This window comes from Octopus sinensis, linkage group LG9, assembly GCF_006345805.1.
Source record: "Octopus sinensis linkage group LG9, ASM634580v1, whole genome shotgun sequence".
Lineage (NCBI taxonomy): Eukaryota > Metazoa > Mollusca > Cephalopoda > Octopoda > Octopodidae > Octopus > Octopus sinensis.
The window spans coordinates 78,255,543-78,273,042 of NC_043005.1; the positions used below are offsets into that span (position 1 = coordinate 78,255,543).

The window sequence follows — 17,500 nt, forward strand, 5'->3', positions numbered from 1 at the left end:
TATTTGTATCAGTTTTTCCTTCCTTCTGAAGTAGATATTTTTGCAGTCCTATGATGGTTATTTATAGTAGTTTTCCAGTTGTATAAGGCCTCTACCACCACCTTTATACGTTGTATATATAGTCTTTCTATGTCAGATTTTGGGTGATGCATCCTAGATCCTGTCATTATTTTTCTTGTTTTCCTATCTATTTTGGTCAGTTCATTTCGTGTCCAGTTAAGGATATTATTATTATTACTATTATTATTATTATTATTATTATTATTATTATTATTATTATTATTAAAGCGGTAAGCTGAAATAATCGTTAGCACGCCGGGCGAAATGCTTAGCGGCATTTCGACTGTCTTTACGCTGTGAGTTCAAATTCTACCGAGGTCGACTTTGCCTTTTATCCTTCGGAATCGATAAAATAAATACCAGCTGAGTACTGAGGTCAATGTAGACGGCTTACTCACTGCACTGAGCTTGCTGGCCTTGTGCCAAAATTTGAAGACACTTTTATCATTATATTTGTTTTTGTTGCTGTTGTTATTGCTGCTACGATCATCATCATCATCATCAGCAGCAGCAGCAGCATCAACATGACAATCTTTATCATTGCCCGTTATCTTATTTACCAACTACAAAACGTATGCATGTATATGTTTCTCTCCTTTCCATTCCTACGGATCATTTTTCATGCAACCAACAATGCTTGTGGCTATAAGTGGCACAGCTGATGTTGCAGTTGTTATCGTACTTGGTTTCGGTTATACTGATGGTGATAGTGGTGGTGGTGGTGGTGGTCTTAGTGGTAGTCATGATGGAATTGTTGTTTTATTTCATTATGTTAGTTTTCTTGTTTCTGCGGCTCTTTCTAACGCTAGAAGATGTTTGTGATGAAAAAGCTATTGTTATTGCACGTATTTATGTATGTATATATGCATATATATATAATATACAAATATATATATATATTATAATTATATATACATATTATACATATATATATATATATATATATATATCTATATATGTATATATATATATATATATAATGTATATATATGTATAATATATGTATATATGTATGTATGTATGTATGTATACTCTTTTACTCTTTTACTTGTTTCAGTCATTGACTGCGGCCATTCTGGAGCACCGCCTTTAGTCGAGCAAATCGACCCGGACTTATTCTTTGTAAGCCCGGTACTTATTCTATCGGTCTCTTTTGCCGAACCGCTAAGTAACGGGGACGTAAACACACCAGCATCGGTTGTCAAGCAATGCTAGGGGGACAAACATAGACACACAAACATATACACACACACTTTATATATTATATATACATATATACGACAGGCTTGTTTCAGTTTCCGTCTACCAAATCCACTCACAAGGCATTGGTCGGCCCGGGGCTATAGCAGAAGACGCGCTTGCCCAAGATGCCACGCAGTGGGACTGAACCGGAACCATGTGGTTGGTTAGCAAGCTACTTACCACACAGCCCCTGAGCCTATGTATATATGTATATATGTTACATGTATGTATATATGTATGTATATATATATTCTATATATATATATAATTATATATATATATATATATATATACGTGTATGTATATTTATATATACATATAAATACATATACATATACATACACACACCATGCATATATGCGTTGGTTTTTGTATGAAAAAAATATGTGGTGAATGTGTGTGTGTATGACCAAGAAAATACATGCGCACGTGTGAATGTGTGTGTGTATATGTATATATATATATATACACTATATGAGAATACATATGCATCTATATATAAATACGTGTGTATTTATATCTAATATAAACATTGTATATACAATGTTTGTATTTATATAAATACACACGTATTTATATATAGATGCATATGTATTCATATATGTATATATATATATATATATATATATATATATATATATATACATATACACACAGGTAGGCACAAGTAGATTCATCTATATATACACATATATAGTATATATATATGTGTGTGTGTGTGTTTGTGTGTCTACGCATATACATATATGTATATATACAAAGTATGGGGGTTTATTTCACAGGTGATCTAGACAATTAAGTACGCTGCGTAAGTGGTGTAACGGATTACTGGGGCTCCAAAGTTATAGCGGAAACTGTAGTTATGGAGCCATTGAAGATTTCCGATGCAGCGGATATATAATTGTTAAACAGGATAGCATTAAGGCAAGGCAAATATCTCAAGTCATATACAATGTTATTATAGGAAGAAATTCAAAATCTTCCAAGTGATTTCTATAACATCAGAAAGTTGAACTATGAAATGTTATGCTTCTTTTCTCTTCTTTCTTTCCATCTCCTTATTCTTTTACTCCCCGAAGAAACGCTTAAAATTTAGCCCTTTATGGACATGGAACCCCGGGTATATCTACCTTTATCTAAATACTCTACTGCTCTATAACCTAGGCTGTGCATCTGTCTCGGATTTATGATCTACTGACGATATATATATATATATATGTGTGTGTGTGTGTGTGTGTGTGTGTGTGTGTGTGAGTGTGTGTGTGTGTGTGTGTATATATATATATATATGTATGTAAATATAATATGTGACAATTATTCGGTAGCCATGATAAAACTCCGAGTTTCGGATGTCGGGGCGGAAACACGCACCGGAATCTCTTCAGTTATCGAGCAGTCCAAAAATTATTTGATGACCCGGTAACGGAAGAGATGTCGGTGCGTGTTTCCGCCCCGACATCCGAAACTCGGAGTTTTTCATGGCTACCGTATAATTGTCACATATTATATTTACAGATAAATTCCTCTACTTACATAATATCGAGGTCTCTTTCATTTTTATGTTGTCTTACCAGATAGATAGATAGATAGATAGATAGATAGATAGATAGATAGATAGATAGATAGATAGATAGATAGATAGATAGATAGATAGATAGATAGATAGATAGATAGATAGATAGATGTGTGTGTGTGCCTGTGTGTGGCTGTGTGTGTGTGTGTGTGTGTGTATACAAATGATGTTTTATGATAGTGAATTAACAGATGGATGTATGATACCCATCGACGATGGCGACGGCGATGCTGGCGGTGATGGTGGTGCTTCTTTTGATCATTATTCTTCAGTTGAGTGAACGATGGTGATGGATGACTGGTGATACCAACCTGCTTTTGTGACTGCCTGTATTTCAATAGTTTGGTTCTACAAAGTATATAAGCATTAGATCAACACTGTACATTTTCCCATTCATAACTCTCTTGTTATCTAAATATAAATTTTCTCTCTATCTGTTTATCTATCTATTTCTCTGTTTACCTATCAATTTGTCTCTTTGCATATTAATCAATCTATTGATTTACCTATGTATTCATTCATTCATTCATCTACCTATATAGTTAGTTAGCTACCATTCAATTCATCAATCTAATTTATCTATCTACCATCTTAATTGTCTATCAATTTATGTACCTATCTACCTATCCGTCTATCTATCTATCTATCTATCTATCTATCTATCTATCTATCTATCTATCTATCTATCTATCTATCTATCAATATATCTATCTATCTATCTATCTATCTATCTATCTATCTATCTATTTATCTATCTGCCTGCCCACCAGTCTGTCTGTCTGTCTATGTTTATCATTCTATTTCATGGCCCACCTCTCAATCTAGCTATCTATTTGCCTATAAATTAATATATCGATTTTGTTTACCCATTTTTTGCATCAATTTATTGTTTATTTATTGAATATATATATTTATTTATTGTATATGTTTATTGTATATACATATATAGACATAGATACATTACATACAATGGGTGTGTGTATGTGTGTGTGTTGCTAAATGATTATCTTTGTACCTATCTATCAACCTATCTGTTCATCTATCTATTATCCGTCTCTCTATTTATCAATATAATTAACGGCCCAACTAGGTATCTGTTTATTTACCTTTCACAAGCTCGAACGATCGAACGATCTATACGTCTATCCATATAACGATATTTATCTGTTCACCTACCTACCTACATACATACCTACCTGCCTGACTGTTTGCCTATGTATGTATGTATCTATCTATCTATCTATCTTTATCTATCTATCTATCTATCTACATCTATCTATCTATTATCTATCTATATCTATCTATATATATATATATATATATATTATATATATATATAATCAAAATAAATAACAGGATTTTGAAGTAGTAATGCAGTACGACTGTTTCAAGCGGCTCCATTTTATTGAACAATGCAATCATTACATCAATTTTAAATGCAGCCCAATCTTTAGCTGCACAGATATGGAATTTCAACAGACATGATACATTAATATAATTTTTCGTAAATAATAATGTTGTTTAGAAACGTTCTCCCACTGAGGCCCTAATACTTTTTTTTCTTTTCTGAATCCTATTATAGCACCTTAAGTATCGGATGAAGCCTCAAGAGAGAACGAAGATGAGATTTTCCCAAGATCAGCAAAAGTATCATGCAGCACTTAATGCTGCCGTCCAAGAATTTGGACCTGGAGATCTCCATTTCCAGCGACTTCAAGGGCCACCTCCCAGTGGTGTCGGGCGTCAACGAAGAGCCTTCGACTACAACAACACGACCAAAGTTTTTTTTTTCCAAGGTCTGGGGTCTCCCGCCTCTAAGCCCTAGACCGTCACCTAATCACCCTTACCCGTCTTGTTGCTTAACAACGACAACAACAACAGCACTTAATGCTGGAACATTAACCCAGCGTTTTAATGATTACACTGAGTTCCAATAGAATATCTCTCAGAAACAGGCCACGTACAAATTCGTTCTTCAGACCTCTTGGAGCTGCTTTCAGATATGATTCATCCCATTCTTATAAAAATGGTAATTCTCTCCAAATTGGTGAGCTAAACTGAAATTGTCGTTTCTGCAAAGCTTCAAAATTTACTCCACAAATGTTTTGTCATCAATGCTGAACTTTCCTGTATCACCTGTTTCAACATAAAGGTATTATATATATATATATATATATATTTATATATATATATATATACCGGAGTAAACACATAAATGTGATGAAACAAGGTGGAAAAAAGAGTACTCAAATACCAGTGGTAGCGTAAGTATGCTTCATTTAAAGCAGCAGAAAATTCAACAAAAACCTGTTACTCTGAGTTTCCCGTTGCCGTTCGTCGGACAGTTTTTCTAGCAAAAACTGTCCGACGAACAGCAGGTTTTGTTGAATTTTCTGCTGCTTTAAATAAGTTATAATATATAGATATATATATATATATATATATATATATATATATATATATATATAACTATATATACAAACTATGCCATGTTAATCCCGAGCAACGCTGAGTATCAGCGAACATATATATTCTTGTATTCTTTTATTCTTTCATTTACATCAGTCATTTGACTGCGGCCATGCTGAAGCACCGCCTTTAGTCGAGCAAATCGACGCCAGAATTTTTTCTATCGGTCTCTTTTGCCGAACCGCTAATATACATATATACGTGTGTTTGTGTCTGGTCCCCCACCACAGTTTGACAACCGGTGTTAATGTGTTTACATCACTGCAACTTAGCAGAGACGGATAGAATAAGTACTAGACCTTTAAAAAATGTGGATACTAGGTCGATTCATTCGACCAAAATTCTTCGATGTGATGCCCCAGCATTGTCGTAGTTTAATGACGGAAACAAAACAACATCGACTGTCGAGCGGTGGGGGACAAACACAAAGATACATACACATACATGCATGTGTATATGTACACATACACATGCGCACAAACACATGCACACACACACACACACACACACACACACACATTATATATATATATATATATATATATATATACATACGTGCATGCATACATATATATATATATATATATATATATATATATATATATATATACGGTGGCATGCATACATATATATATATATATATATATATACATAGAAATAAATATGTATACATACATATATATGTCTCCTGGCTTGCGAATGTTATGTCCCCCAAATGATTCCGTAAACTACAAAACAAATGGTAGTCTGAAGGAGCAAGGTGGGGAGAATAAGGTGGATGAGGAATTTTTTCCAACCAAGCTCTTCCATCTTCTGTGATGTGATCTTTTCAGTGTGGCGTCACGCATTGTCCTGATGCAACATAACTCCTTTTCGATTCACTAAAGCGGGTCTTTTTTCTTCGAAGCTTGGTTCAAACGCTTTAATTGCTGACAGTAGACTTCAGCATTGATTGTTGCATTAGGTAGTAACAATTTAAAGTGAATTACTCCTTTGCAATCCCACCAGATAGAGGATAGAGAGAAGAAACTTTTTCCCATGAATTTCCCTTCTCAGTTGTGGTTGAGCATTTTCCCTTTTACATCTACCACCTTTTAGGTTTATAAAACTTAATACTCTCTCAGAACATTCAGAAGCACCCCCAGGCACCAAAGTTTGGCAACGGCTCGGAGAGTAGCTTTGTATGTATTACTCTTAATGTGTGCACTCTATCGATAAACCAAGCACTGCAGTATTTGTCCTGAGATAAAATCGCTTATGGACATTTTCCATTGCTTGTTTACTTGGGGGTCCCTCGGCTCCGAGGACGATGACATCACTTCAAGTTGGTGCTAAAGGCAGTTGGTGATCAACGTGGATGTTTTGTCTATACTTGCTGTACAGACAAAAGTGGTAGGGATAAGTTTTAGCAAGTGGTTAGTTGCATGATAAGAAAAAAATTGAGATTAGAAAAATAACTCAAATGAACCGATGGCATAGATTGAGATAATGATGAATCAGATATACATGGATAGAAGAAACGGTGTACGCAAAGAGGAAAATAACCTTAGCGAAATGCTTACATGAAAATGCATCATTTGTTAAAAAAAAAAAGAGATGAAAGTCAAATCATTTAACAACACAATTCTGCTGTATTGTCTTTATATTCCGATAGAAAAATGAAATTGTTTTCATCCATAAAGGAAATTAATGGATGCCTTTGCCAAGAACATGAAGAAACAACCTAATTGAAATATTCAATTATATATGGATATATAAATGTTTGTATGTATGAGTGTGAGCGTATTGTGTTGTGTGTGTATATATATGAGTGTGTGTGTGTATGTATATATATATATATATATATATATATATATATATATATATATATATATATATATATATATATATATATATATATATATATATATATATATATATACATATATATATATATATCTATATATATATATATATATATATATATTATATATATATATATATTACATTATATATATATATAATATATATATAATATATATATATATATATATATATTATATATATATATATATATATTATATATATATATATATATATATATGAAGGTGCATGGCTTAGTGGTTAAGATGTTGCACTCACGATTGCTAGATCGTGGGTTCGATTCCAGACCGGGCGTTGCGTTGTGTTCTTGAGCAAAGCACTTCATTTCACGTTGCTCTGCAATCATTTCGACGTCTGACATGTGGCACCTGTCGCACCTGTACAGGTGATGTCGATCTGATAGAAGGAGTGAGTTGATGTCTACACAAACATCTGATCACTATAAACAAATCATCTGTGTGGGTGTTCGGTAAGAAATTTTCGAACACCTCATGCGTCGTCTAACAACGAAAGAATCCATCACACACACAACACACACACACAACACACACACACATATATATTCAATATATATAGGAGTGGGTGCTGGAAACTTCGTGGCTTTGGGTAAAAGGAAATACATGCGGATCAGTTAATTACGATTTTATTCAACATATTCTGCTCTCAGATTCACAGACGTATTGCAGTCGTTCTTCAGTTTTTCTAAACCCTGTAAAAGAACTCCGAAGGTTGGGCTCCCAATCAGGCCTTTCGTGACGCCCTTAAAACCAGGAACTTTTACCACCCTTTCATATATATATATATATATATATGTATATATATACGTTTAAATATTTGTTGTGCAAGATTTTTTATGTGAAGTCGTGTGTTGAAACAGATATTGTTATATTTCGGAATGGTCATATTGCCAGTTTAGCCAATAAAAACACACGCACTATATATTTGGTGTTATTTTGCTTCAGTGTTATTTATTTTTTACATTAATCTTAATCTTATTTCGGCCAGAGTTCTTTCGTCACACTCCTGTGACCGCATCAGTGGTCCTTTGTTTTCTTCTTTCTTATTTGTGTCTCTCCTTACTAACCGTCAGCCATTTTGTATTTCTATTGTATGTCTTCATTTGCGCATGCTTATACCTCAATGTGCGTCTATGTTTATTTAGTGTGTGTATGTGGAGGGATGCCTGTAATATTTGCATCTTCTGTTTATGTATGTTCATGTAATTTGTATTTTGTTTTTGTTGTTTTTGTTGTTTTTGTTTATTCTTATTTTGTTCATGTGTTTACATCCACTCGTTATTATGAGTGGATGTAAATGAGTGGATGTAAACACATGAACAAAATCAAAAGTATTCTGAATATAGGAACTTGATCTTCTTGCAACAGGGAGTAGAAAGCCATCCAACCATTCAGAAATCTTTACTGCACAACATCCACATCCGCTGCAAGTTGGGCGCATTGGAAGAAATGTTTCGAACTTTTTGTGTATTTTAGGGAGAACAAAACATACAGGTGTTCTTTCTGACCGTAAAATCCTGGATTCGACCTTATTAATGAAATTGTTTTCTTCCATTTCCAGAATTATTTTGTCAAGATCCTCTCTGTAATTGGGGTTTGGATAGACAGGTAATTCTTCATATGAAGTTTTGTCATTTAAAACTTCACAAACCGAAATATACTCATCTTTGTCTATGATTACGATAGCGCCTCCCTTATCCGCCATTTTAATAACAATAGAATCGTTATTAGCTAGACGTCAGACTGCGTGACGTTGGGAATTTGTGAGGTTATTCCAGGACTTCTTTCCTCTTGTTTTAAACCTTTACCTAATGCCTATCTGACAAGATTCAAGAAATACAAAATATAATAAATTCCTTTTATTACTTTTACTTTTGATCGTATATTTGTCGGTCCTCAAATTCCATATTCACAACGAGGGTCCCATTTTTAATTAGTAAATAACTGTCAAAAACTGATTACTGAATTAACTTTACACAATAAAGTAATCAAGACACCATGCTTTCAATTTACAATGTACCAAAGAATTTCTATTTTATTTATCTCATTGTATATTCTTTTACAGTGCCGCTAAATCATAATCATAATTAATGGAATTTTAAAAAGAATTTCCTTGAACAATTTTTTAAAAAGTATTTTTGTGTAAGGTAATTAAAGTCATTTTATACAAGGTACGACAGAAAAGAAACCCCTATATCTTGCTGTTTCAGTACATATTAACATGTAAATTTAAGCAGATTGACCAACCGGTGCATATCATATGGTTGCTGTTGAAACATTTATCAACGTGTAGCATCAAGGAGATTCTTTTACCTCATCTCGTATGCATATGAGTTGTTAGTGTTATCCTATATTGTGCATTTCAGAAGCTTGAAATCCCTTTATTAAAACCTCATAATCAAATTCTAAATTAACACTACTATGTTTTTATTCTCATGCCCACTCCATATGCAAAAGCTGGATAGAACTTAACCTAGATTATTATCTGGAATATGGCGCAAGGTGTATTATAGTTGCTTGGTTAAGAAGCTCTCTTGGCAACCACATGGTTTTATGTTCAGTCCCACTACGTAGTACACTGGGCAGATTTCTTCAACTGTAGTTCCGGGTCGAACACTACCTGAATTTGATAGGAAGAAACTGTGTGGAAGCCCATCGTACATGTGTGTGTGTCTCTGTACTTGTATTTGTTCCTCACCCCGTTTGACAACAAGTGTTGGTTTGTTTACGTTCCCGTATTTTACCGATGGAGCAGAATAGATCTATAGAATAAAAGCCACACTTAAAAATATATAGTGAGGGTGATTTATTCGACTAAAACCATTAAGGCAGTGTCCCAACATGCCCGCAGTCCAATGACTGAAACAAGTAAATAAGATTCACACATGAATACATACATACATTTTTATTTATGCTCCCTTTTAAAGCCTAGCCAGGCTCATGGGCCCGATTTCCCGGTTTCTGTGGCGTATGTGTTCTCCCCAGCTGGACGGGATGCCAGTCCATCGCAGCGTTACTCAAGAAACAAAAAGAAAGAGTGAGAGAAAGTTGGGGCGAAAGAGTACAACAGGGATCGCCACCCCCAACCCACCCCCTGCGAGAGCCTCGTGGTGCTTTAGGTGCTTTCGCTCAATAAAAACACACAACGCCCGACTGGGAATCGAAACCGTGATCCTCCGACCGCGTGTCCGCTGCCTTAACCTCTGGGCCATTGCGCCTCCACTACATACATACATACATACATACATACATACATACATACATACATGTCATGCCATACCATAACTTTTCCCTATAATAAGGTTATGTATATACGATTAAGGATTTCCAATTAAAATGAATTCGTTTCATTGATGAAACCAATTTACATTAGAATCTAATGTGGATGGATGTTTAATTATCAGCAGTGTCCAAACCGATGTATAATCTAATTCGACTTTCCGTTTCAATAGACCGATATAATTCCACTGATATAAACGTGACCATTTTCACAATATCCATCGGGCGTTATTAACATTACTCAGCTTCGTTTAAAAAACATAAAAGTTAACAAAAAAAATCTTTAAAATAAATGTTTACCAAACATGCGTTTATCCGCATATTTTATATTTTATATATTTATATATTTATAACATGGCGTACATATTTCATATTTTGTGTATTTCAAAATGGCCGCCGTGAACAACGATTCCGATTATTTTCTGTACTGTATTAGATGATTGATATACAATTCGATTTGTTTTAGCTTAATATATTTAAGCTGAAGATATTTTGTTATGATGTGTCGTTTTATATACGTATATAAGTATGTTGTATGAACGTGTGTACGCATGTATGTATGCATGTATGTATTTATATTATTTGTATTCATGTGTATATACAGTGTATGTATGAATTTGTATGTATATATGTTTATCTGTATGTATGTACGTATGTATGCACATATGCATGTATGTCTGTATGTTTTTATGTTTGTCTGTCTATATGTATGTATGTATGCATGCATGTATGTAATTATATTGTATGCATTTATGTATATATACACTGTGTATGTATAAATGTATGTATGTTGTATATGTTTGTATATATGTATGTATGTATGTATCTATGTATGTATGTATGTATGTATGTATGTATGTATGCATGTATGTATGTATGTGTGTATGTAGGCTATTAGTGATAGCCGAATGGAACATGCTTAAACATCTAATTAAATTGGTTGTTATCGCTAATTTTAAATATACTTCATTAATAAAAATAGTTTTAAAAAAATTATGAAGAGGAATTTGCTTTTTCTTTTCCAAATTTGATTAGAATCGAAAAACAAATGACTCCTATAAACCAATCATTACTCTTTCTTTCCCTCTCTTTGTGTCTCACTCTCTCTTTCCTTCATATATATATATATATATGTGTGTGTGTGTGTGTGTGTGTGTGTGTGTGTGTGTGTGTGTGTGTGTGTGTGTGTGTGTGTGTGTCTGTGTGTATATATATGTATGTATGTATGTATGTATGTAGTATGTATATATGTATGTATGTATGTATGTATGTAGTACGTAGGTATGTAGGTATGTAGGTAGGTATATATATGTATGTATGCATCTCCGTGTATTTATGCATGTGTATATATAGATATGTATATGCATATATATATATATGTGTGTGTGTGTGTGTGTGTGTGTGTGTGTGTGTGTGTGTGTGTGTGTGTGACGGGTGTATGAACAATCCTGACAACATTACATGAAATGTATATTTTTAGATATGGTTATTAAAAGTCGATTGCTTTTATGGCAATGGTTTTAAGATATATGCCAACGCAGTGTTTTGAGAGAACATTTCAACTTCTATAACACATGCACACACAAACACATATATGTGTGTGTGTATGTAAGATTTTATATATGTATCTATAAACATATGTGTGTGTATGTATGTGTGTGCATGATCGTCTACTTTTGACCGAGGAAGAGAACAGTGACCATTGCCCATGCATGAGGTTATTGCACCTACGAACGGCTTCATCCAGATTCTAACCCGCAGCTTTCATGCTTGCTGTGGCGCCCTCCAACTCGATGGGGCACCGCAAAGTTCCCGCGCCAGCGATTGCACAACCTAAAATTGTAGGTCCAATTAGAATTGAACAACACCTCAAAGAGCCTCTCCGCCCTAGGAATGTGGGAGCACCATGATCTCATTAGCAAGCAAATGATCTACATACTGTTCAATGGTTTTATATCAGAGCGGCCTTCTCCTAGAGAAATGCTTTAACAAAAGCTGAGAGTGCCTCACTGCCAGTGGTCTTCCACCACGCCAGACACCGACTCGGAGGGCCCGTGTTATTGCTAGATAGTCCTGTATATTACACAATGTTCATCTGTTTTTATAATTCCGGTCAAGTTACAACGTTAATGGCATCAACAGGAAAATTTTTCGAAATCGATAAGCATTAAGTCTTTCTTTAAACGAGTGGTTCCCAACCTGTGGTCTGCAGACCCCTGGGAGTCCTCAAAGGAAGAACTGGTGGTCGAAGTTATCAATCTTTACACCAACATCCCCCATGACTATGGAATAAAAGCAATTAAATTCTGGTTGGAAAAGTACCCGAAGTCCTCCCGGAACGCATAATCCAGATTTTTATAATTGAATCCTTAAAATTTATACTTCAGAACAATATTTCCTATTTGATGACACATACTATCGTCAGAAATGCGGAATTGCGATGGGGACGAAAGCAGCTCCTGTTCTTGCGAACCTAATAATGGGTTATTTTGAATTCACCTTATATGAAGTATCACTTCAGAAATACGGTTACCCATTTTACCTCTACATAAGAAAAAATTGGAAGAGATACCTAGATGACTGCTTTATCATCTGGAAGAAGAACTTCGACAAACTTCTGAATTTCAAATCAACACTAAATAGTAACATTCAATTCACAATGGAATATAACAAAGAACAACTCCCATTTTTAGACATCAAGATAAAAAAGTTAACAATGAAATCATAACTGACATTTATTATAAACCAACTGATTCAAAACAATATCTTCTCTTTAACTCATGCCACCCGAAACACATCGAAATAAAATTCCCTTTCAATTTGGCAAAAAGGATTTGCACAATAGTGTCTGATAGAACAACTCGGGACCTTCATCTTCAGGAACTCAAAACAACACTTATTGAAAGACAATATCCACCCTCACTTATCGACGAGGGAATTAAACGTACCAAACAATATGACACAAAAATACTACAAACAACAAAACATAACACCACACCTCAACTCAAAACATTACTATTTATATCAACACACGACCCCAGAAACAGTGAGGCATTCAACTCTATTGTGCAAACTCTTCCTTTACTAACTAGAGATCCAAAAATGAACGACATCCTGAAAACACACAAACTCATCAAATGCAAAAAACAAGACAAATCGCTAAAGAGACTACTAACAAATGCGAAGCTTTACAAAACAACCACGAAACAAACGGTTGAAAAATGTGGACGCTCAAACTGTGGAACCTGCCCCAACCTGCTTGAAGGCTAGGATTTCCTTTTCAAACAAGGACAAAGATTCACAATTAAAACTAGTTTCACTTGTGCCTCTGAGAACCTAATTTATGTAATAACCTGCTCGGGTTGCGGACACCACTATATTGGACAAACGTGTATGACCTTGAGAAAGAGAATCACTCTACATAAAGAGCAAGTCCGTTTCCCGCAATCCAAACAAATTCCTCTCAGTGAACATATAGAAAAATGTGCAGGTAACATCAAACCAAATTTCACAGTCTTCCCTTTCTACTAGTGCAGAGACGCAATCTCTCAAATAGAACGTTTAAATAAAGAACATTTTTCATTGAAAAATACAAAACACGTCTTAATGTGCACGCATAACCAACTTTTATCGTTTTACGTATTTCAATTCACGATTACATCACTGTACACAAATCCCCTACTGAACAAAGTTTTTTAAACTTGGCTCTGTCTGTACACATATATAATCCCCACCCATTACCGAAAGCAGAACAGTTATCTCCCTTACAACAATAGCAATAATAACGACAACCAATTACCTCTCTATATTTATCTACTTGTGAAGTCATTCACTCGTGAATTTCATCACACACAACATGGACCAAATTTCTTCTTTAGAAAAAATATTTATTCAAATAAGTAAAATATAATATCATGAATAGCGATGGCGAAACCGGTTGATATATTGAAAATTATATTAAAACTATGTAAGTGTGCGTATTTTCCTTTTTTAATTTCTTTTATATATATATAGAGATAGATAGATAGATAGATAGATAGATAGATAGATAGATAGATAGATAGATAGATAGATGTGTATGTATGTATGTATATATGTTTATATATATATGTATATATTAATATATATGTGTGTGTGTGATATATGTATATATATATATATATGTATAATATATATATGTATGTATATATATATATATACACACAACACACACACACACACACACAACACATATATATATATATATATATATATATATATATATATATATGTATGTATGTATGTATGCATGTATGTTTAAAAGATAAACTTCTGGAAAGTTTTACAGATTTTTACAGTTCCAGTGATGGCTTGGATCTGCAGTCTTCAAATCAGCTTTCTTCTTTCTGATTTTGAGAAGACTAATTTCTCAAGATTGGTACTAAGGCAGTGTGTTACATATCCCAGCGCCTTAATAATTACAAATATAAAACTGAAATTTCAATCTGGATAGAGTAGCTGTAGATTCTTCAGTAGTTTAGCGTATGTATGTATGTATGTATGTATGTATGTATGTATGTATGTATGTATGTACGTACGTATGTATGTATGTATGTATGTATGTACGTTGTATATATGTAATGTTTGTTTTTCTCTCAAGTTGTATCTGAAAACAATTTTACATACAGCTGAAGTACTACTGAATACTTTTTCGAAGAGTTCGTGCGTATTAAACTTTTACAAGAGGAGTGACAGTGACTTCGAAGTTTTGACCTGGTAACCTTTGCCATAAAATACCATACATATATATCATATCATACGCACGCGTGCGCGTACACACACACAAAACACGTATAAAAGCTTAATGCCATTATACCATTATAATAACGCAGTAAACTAGTTGAGGAAATATAATATATTACTATAATTTATGCAATGAATAAAAGAAAATATTATTCGCTACGTCACTAATATTAATTAATTCTGGTCATTACAAATAAAGGCGATAATTACCGGCATATGTGTTGGCACACCATCTCACAAACATATCTAATTAAATATATTCACTAAAAGCTCACCTTTTCCTGAGCCACGCCTGGATCATAAGGGACGGTTTCCTGGTTTCCTTGGCGTATACATTCCCCATCTGGACGAGACGCCGGTCCGTCTCAGGTTAGCTGCAAGATGCAGGAAGAAAGAGTGAAAGAAAGTTGTGGCGAAAGTGTCAGCAGAAGTTCGCCATTACCTTCTGCTGGAGCCGCGTGGAGCTTAGGTGTTTCACTCATAAACACACACATCGCCCAGTCTGAGATTCGAACCCGCGATCCCTCGACCGCGATTCCGCTGCTCTAACCACTAGGCCATGTGTCTCCACTAAATGTTCCTTCTCGAGCCAGGCCTGGCTTCCCGGTTTCAGTGGCGTAGAAATTCCCCACCTGGACAGGACGCCAGTCCGTCGCAAGATTACTCACTTTTGCCAGCTGAGTGGACTGGAGTAACGTGAAAGGAAATGTTTTGCTCAAGAGCACAACGCATCACCCGGTGCAGGAATCGAAACCACAACCTTACGATGGTGAGTTCAACACGTTAACCACTAAGCCACGCGCCTCCGCTCGTGAACGTGTTAGTGATTAAAAAGAGATGTACTGTCGCGCAATAATGTACATAATTACGTATGAAATATTATTAGAATAGACGGATATTACATATATACGCCACCTGTGCTGGCACACCATCTCACAAACATAGCATACAAAAGTACAGCCACATACGAACGTGTAGTAGAAGAGACGAACGTTTTGTACAGTAATTTATTGACTCAGAAAGGCTTAAAGGCAAAGTTGATTTCGGTGGAACTTTAACTCACGGTATGCATGCATAAATATTCATAGATTGACAAGAAAGCAGATAGATAGATAGATAGATAGATAGATAGATAGATAGATAGATAGATAGATAGATAGATAGATAGATAGATAGATAGATAGATAGATAGATAGTTAGATAAGATAGATAGATAGATAGATAGATAGATAGATAGATAGATAGATAGATAGATAGATAGATAGATAGATAGATAGATAGATAGATAGATAAGTAGGTGTGTATATATATATATACACCTACTGACATGATAACATGACCGAGTTGTGAAATGGTGGTTCGTCTCTAAATTAGTTATATATATATATATATATATATATATATATATATATACACACATACATACATACATATTTATATATGCATATATATAAACATATACATATGTATAAACATGTCAACATATATATACTTAGATATATATGTACATGTACATATATACACATACACACAGACACACACACACACATCCATATATATATATATGTACGTCTGTGGGTGTATATACAAATATACATACACACACATACATAATGTATGTATGTATGTATATATGTGTATATATATATACACATTATTATTACAGTAGAGCTGTGCTAATTTATCTTTCCATTGCATCAGTTTTCATGCCTATAGGAATGCAATTTCATAGCAATCGTCAGATAAACATCAAGACATGTGTGTGTGCATGTGTGTGTGTGTATTTGTGTGCGTGTATGTGTGTGTGCATGTGCGTGTATGTATGTGTGTGTGTGTGTTTTGTACTATTATGCTATCATGTCATCTTGTACATATTCATGGGTGTATGTTTCAATGAAAGAGACGTAAAGATATGACTAAATAAACTTGTACTGCCATCGACTAGCAGGAAAATACGTCAGAAAGTCATCAAATTCATTTCCTTCTTCTCTTTAAACTTTCTTTGTGCCATAGCTAACTAATTCTTCAACATAATAAACATTTCCCAGTCAGTCACCGTTGCAGGATATTCATTAATAGAAATAATATAAAGCGAAGTCATAGTTGTACAACAAATATGGAGAACGCAATTACAAGTAATTCAAAAGTGATTGCATGGTGAAGAGGTTCGCTTGCTTCGAAACCATGTGTTTCCAGGTTCAATAACACACCATTG

At 34.3% G+C, this 17,500-nt stretch overlaps 1 protein-coding gene across 1 annotated transcript in view; it reads left to right on the forward strand.

The window, feature by feature from the left end:
- Window positions 1-4,567, forward strand: part of LOC115215726 (histone H1.0-B-like) — a 195,196-nt gene extending 190,629 nt beyond the window's left edge. The window contains exon 2 of the transcript XR_005000721.1: window positions 4,458-4,567. The gene's annotated coding sequence lies outside the window, so the exon portion shown is untranslated. The remainder of the gene's footprint in view (window positions 1-4,457) is intronic.
- The last annotated feature ends 12,933 nt before the right edge of the window (window positions 4,568-17,500 follow it).